At 48.3% G+C, this 6000-nt stretch overlaps 1 long non-coding RNA gene across 1 annotated transcript; it reads left to right on the top strand.

Moving 5' to 3' along the window:
* Window positions 1-2988: 2988 nt before the first annotated feature.
* LOC113421153 (uncharacterized) lies at window positions 2989-5386 on the top strand. Its single transcript, XR_003372142.2, has 3 exons — window positions 2989-3110; window positions 4192-4239; window positions 5348-5386. It is a non-coding gene; the product is annotated as an uncharacterized LOC113421153 (long non-coding RNA).
* Window positions 5387-6000: the final 614 nt, after the last annotated feature.

Genomic DNA, 6000 nt, shown 5'->3' on the forward strand with positions numbered 1-6000 from the left:
GTCTGCCGTATTTATTCATCTCCGCCCTCTGCCTTTTATCCCCAGAGCTAAAGTGGGGCCTCATTAGCAGCAGTGGTTCTTCTGTCCCAAGGACCGGCCCATAGATTTCCACTGCTCTCCTCTCCTCTGCTTTCCGTACATTCGTGCATCAGGCACTGGACCCAGCTGTTCCTCCACTTCCTCATCAGTCATCTCCAGCCCTCCACCTGAGGGCTGACGGACAGGCCAGACTCCGCCTCTGTCGCTCTCTCTCTCTCTCTGACAGCTCCATTCCCTCTTCCCCCTCGGAGCTCTCAGGTTGCCCTGATGCTGACCCTGACTCCCACGCCTCCTCCTCCCACACCGCCACCACATCCCCTTCACCTATCTCAGGTTTTGCTCTGTGACCTTTGGCTGTGAGTTCACAATGGCTTAGGGCTGTGGGCCTGGCAGTGAAGCCTCCCAGTCTTAGTGGGGAGGGGACTCTGGCGTGGGGGAAGAACATGGAACACAACCATCGAGATGGGCACCAAGATCTAAGTTCAGGATGTCCATCACCAAGCATGGCAAGAATAACAGCCGCCCGCTGCCTTGCCTGGAGGACCCTTACTACACATCACTGTTCCTGGCTTATTCTACTCTTCACCTGTAAGAAACTAGCAGTTGGGGTTGAAGTAAGGCCCACCCAGAGGCATTTGTGTATTCCTTTATTGAATTTATGTGCTGCCCATCTCATTCTGAAAATAGACGCTGCGTGACTTTTGTGCATTTTTAATGCTGAGATGGAAGACGAACCAGTGAAAAGGGGGGCCCAGGAGTTTCAACTAGGGTTTTCAGTTGGTTCTCCTGGATCAGGGCTCTCCAAACTTGGCGACTTTAAGTCATAGGGATTCTGGGAGCTGAAGTCCACAAGTCCTAAAGTTGGAGAGCCCTGATCCATGGGAACCAACAGAAAACCATAGTTGAAACTCCTGGGTGCCTTTTCAATTAAGCTATGATTGTCTTTCTGAAATGGTGGATGGTATTATGATAGATGATGATGAGGTTATCCCTTCAGTCGTGTCTGATGCTTGGCGGTTCTCTGGGCCAGGTCTCTCCACATCTTGCACTGTTTACTATGATGGTTATCTTCCTTCCTTCCTTCCTTCCTTCCTTCCTTCCTTCCTTCCTTCCTTCCTTCCTTCCTTCCTTCCTTCCTTCCTTCCTTCCTTCCTTCCTTCCTTCCTTCCTTCCTTTTTCTTTCTTTCTTTCTTTTTCAAATTGTGATTCCAATTCTGTAAAATTTCCCTCCTCCCTAAAGCTGGGGATTCCCAGAGAGTCATATATTGTAACCAGCTCAAGCTTGACTAAGCCTTCCACCCTTCCGAGGCGGGTAAAATGAGGACCCAGACTGTTGGGGGCCAGAGGCTGACCACTCAGAGAGGGCTGGTAAAGCACTGTGAAGTGGTGTATAAATCTAAGTGCTACTGCTCTTCCTTTCCCCCATCCCTTTCCTTCCTTCCTTCCTTCCTTCCTTCCTTCCTTCCTTCCTTCCTTCCTTCCTTCCTTCCTTCCTTCCTCCCTCCCTCCCTCCCTCCCTCCCTCCCTCCCTCCCTTCCATGTTGCTCAATGGTTAGAATGTAGAATTGCAGGCTAACTTTGCCCACTGCCAGAAGTTCGATCCTGACCATCTCAAGGTTGAGTCATCCTCCCATCCTCCTGAGGTCAGTTAAAATGAGGACCGAGATTGTTGGGGTCAAGAGGCTGACTCCCTAAACCGCTTAGAGAGGGCTGTAAAGCACTGCGAAGTGGTATATAAGTCTAAGTGCTATTGTACACAGCTTCCCTTCTCCAAATGGTGCTCTCCTGGGTGTGGCGTCTGCTCGAAGGGGACTTCTTCGGTGTTTTTCCTCCTTCCCGCCCCCTCCAGATCACCTCCTGAAACCCCCTGGCTTCCAGTTGGGTGCAGCAGCACAAAATGTCACCATTGATGTGAGGGTAGATCCCGACGATCCCGACATCGGATGGGACGTGTCCCTAACTCCATCCGGAGTGAAGAGTAACCTCACAGCCTGCCACTGGTACCGAGGGGAAACAAATAACTTTTTTGAGATCTTAGCTTATGACCCCAAGAAAAATACCGTAGTCTACGGCTCCGCCAGCCGCCAACGTGAACGCATCAGGCCAGACTGCGCGCTACTTATTAGAGACGTTATAGCCACCGACTCCGACTTCTACGCTGTGTATAAGAAGAGTGCTAACCGATCAGAAGTGGGAACCACGAGCTTAATAATCAGAGGTAATTTCTATTCCACTATTCGGGTCAATTTGACACCCAATACAGGAGTGTCAAACTCAATTTCATTGAAGGCTGCATCAGGGCTGTGGCTGACCTCAGGAGGCTGGGTGAGCATGGCCAACTGGGTGGGTTTGGCCAACTGGGTGGGAATGGCCACCTTGACACCACTCCCCAAATTACTGGCATGTGTTCTGACAAAGAAGACTGTAATTATGCATACACTTGTTTTAAAAACAAGTCTGGTTTTATTGCAATGCTGGGAATTATTTTCATTCCCGGCCGGTAATGAATCTCAAACAGTCCCTCGAGATAAGCACCCACCTTCCTTTCCTGTGAAGTGCTGCCAATAACAGAAGTGTCCAAGGAACTAGAAAAAAAAAAACCAACCGAAATGCAAAGAGCTTCAAGAATGAAGCTGAACCGAATGAACGACTTTGCTTCCTGCAAAGGTTTCATCATCTTTGCCTGTCCTTTATACCTTTAAGATGGGTGGACTTCAACTCCCAGAATTCCCCAGCCAGCGTGGACCTAGACTATTATGCCATGCCAAGCAGAGAGCCAGTCTGCTGTTTCTCAACCTTGGCAGCTTCAAGAGGCCTTGACTTCCACATGCCTTAAAGTTGGCAAGCTTGAGAAATGCCTTTTTAAAGCTCTAATAATCCAACTCTGGCGTGCATAGCCCCTTTCCCAGCTCTTTACGACTGTTCTCTCTCTTCCCAGACAGAAGTTACTACGCCCTGGAGCGAAACACGTTGTCTCCGTTAGCCATCCTAGGGATCATCGTTTCCAGTGGCACTGGCTTTGCCTTCATTATTTCACTCATGCTTTACCGGACTGTGGGCCGTGTTAAAAGGTAACATTTCGTTCTATCTTTTTTTTGTGATGTTTTTTTTTTAAAGAAAGGAGACTTCTTACAACTTCTTTGTAACTTTTTTTTGGGGGGGTAAAAAAGAAGACAACTAAGATGGTTAAGGGACCTGGAGACAAAAAAAATAATAATCATATGAAGAATGGTTCCAGGAATTTGGTTTGGTTAGTCTAGAGAAAAGAAGGACCAGGGGGGAACATGATAGCAGGATTCCAGTATTTGAGGGGTTGCCGCAAAGAGGAAGGGGTCAATTTACTTTAAAAAGCACCACAAGGCAGGATGAGAAACAATGGACGGAAACTAACCAAGGACAGAAGCAACCTGGAAGTTGTGGGTTTTCAATTTGGTGGCTTTGGGCCAATCACCAGGAGACGGTGAGTTCTAGTCCCGCCTTATCCATTCAAGCCAATTGGGTGACTTTGGGCCAATCACCAGGAGACGGTGAGTTCTAGTCCCACCTTATCCATGCAAGCCAATTGGGTGACTTTGGGCCAATCACCAGGAGACTGGGAGTTCTAGTCCCGCCTTATCCATGCAAGTCAATTGGGTTACTTTGGGCCAATCACTAGGAGACTGGGAGTTCTAGTCCTGCCTTATCCATGCAAGTCAATTGGGTAACTTTGGGCCAATCACTAGGAGACTGGGAGTTCTAGTCCTGCCTTATCCATGCAAGTCAATTGGGTAACTTTGGGCCAATCACCAGGAGACTGGGAGTTCTAGTCCCACCTTATCCATGCAAGTCAATTGGGTGACTTTGGGCCAATCACCAGGAGACGGTGAGTTCTAGTCCCGCCTTAGCCATGAGAACCAATTGGGTGTCCTTGGGCCAATCACAATCTTTCTCAACCCAACCCACCTCAAGGGGTTGTTGTTGTTGGGGAAAATAGGAGGAGGAGCAAGTACTAGATAAGTTTGCCACCTTGAGTTATTTGTAAAGACAATAAAGGTGGGATAGAAATAAATAAATAAGTTGAATTTTTCATTCTCTGTGTGCTTGTGTCTTGGTGTCCATGTGCGTGTGTGTGTGTGTGTGTGTGTGTGTTTGTGTGTTTTCTTCTGTTTTAAGGCCTGCACGTACTGCGGAGCTGGGAAGTGCGGAGATTTCTCAAGCCAAGTACGTTTCAGATCTGAACTACGGCACATAAGCATTCCAGGCAAGGGGTTGGACTAGATGACCTACAAGGTCCCTTCCAACCCTGATTATCTGTATCAGGTTTTCATTTTGGGGGGGGGGAGGGGGGAGGAAGGAGGGAAATAAACCTGGTTTCCACATTGAATTTGCATGCCAGAAGGTCACAAAAGTTGATCACATAACTGTTACTGACCTAGGCTTCCCCCCAACAGCACAAAGCCGACTCCTTGTCCTGATAAATCCCTTTTATTTAATTTACAATGAATTCCTCCCCAGCAAAGTCCCAGCCAGCAGTCTTTCAAGATAGTTCCCAATTATAGGCCATTAACAGGCTTGGCGAGTGACCAGGCTGATATCTTTCATGCGCCACAATACTTGGCAACAACGCAGGAAGGAACTAAGGGTCTCCTACAAACACTCCTCCCCTTTCGCTCCTCTTTTATTCCTTATGGGAGGGGCCATTCACCGTCCACCTGTGGCTTTACTCCCAAGTCGATCCTTGTTCCTTAGCTGTTCCCCTCGTCTGGCAGCTCTGCGCATGAGCACACTGGAAACAGGCTCCAGCTGTTCTCCTGCCTTACTGATGTCTGACTCAGAAGGCAGCTGATAACTGTCAGACGGCCCTGGCCCCATCTCTGCCTCCGACGCAGAGCCCTCGTCAGAGCCTTCCCCAGACTCCAGGACTGGCCCAGGCTCCTCCCCAACCTCCTCACTGTCCGAATCTGCCACCAGCTCTGCCTATCACTGGCGGGCCACAACAATAACCCGGAGATATTGCAATCATCATAAATAGGAGTCAGTTGTCAAGCATCTGAATTTGGATTACGTGACTATGGGGATAGTGCCATGGTCATAAGTGGGAAAAACTTACTGGCTGGTCATAAGTCACTTTTTTTTTTTAGTGTGGTTGTAACTTCAAATGGTCACCAAAGAAACTGTTGTAACCCTTACCTGTATTTTCGGTCTGATCTGTACAAGCAGACCTACTCAAGGGAGGTTCTTGGGAAAGGATAAGAAGAAGATGAAGAGGGGATTTCTTTTGAATGCACATCTCTGAAAAAAATCTGTCTTCCTTTCACCCCTTTCGTAGGATGGAAAGCCAGATTACAAGTAAACAGAGATTAAGTACCCAAAGCATTTTATCTGGGTAAGTACAACAAGTACGAGAAGCTTCTGTTTCAAGCTCTTAATGACCATAGCTGGAGCAGTAGATGCTTAGCTCATCTGAAAACTCCAACTGGACTTAGATGTTTTGGAGTCCATTGTGCTGTTCCTAATCATCCTTGAACAACTTGTGACTGGCTAAACCAAGGACATAGTTGGAGGGACGGAGGGATAGATGGGGAGATAGGTGGGGGAAGGGATGAGTGGGTGGATAGGAGGGTAGATGAGTGGATGAATGGATGGCTGAGTGGGTGAGTGGGTGAATGGGTAGATGGGTAAATGAATAGATGAATGGATGTGTGGATGGATGGATGGATGGATAAACGGATGGATGGATAGGTGAAGAGATAGGATAGGGGGTAGGTGGAGGAGGGATGAGTGGGTGAGTGGGTAGATAGGAGGGTAGATGAGTGGATGGATGGATGGATGGATGGATAAATGGATGGATAGATAGGTGGGGAGATAGGTGGGGAGATAGATGGAAGGATAGGGGGTAGATGGAGGAGAGATAAGTAGGTGAGTGGGTGGATAGGAGGGTAGATGAGTGGATGGATGGATGGATGGATGGATGGCTGAGTG

Source organism: Notechis scutatus, chromosome 8, assembly GCF_049901735.1.
Source record: "Notechis scutatus isolate UNSWTSFEM ecotype Mainland chromosome 8, rNotScu1.2, whole genome shotgun sequence".
NCBI lineage: Eukaryota > Metazoa > Chordata > Lepidosauria > Squamata > Elapidae > Notechis > Notechis scutatus.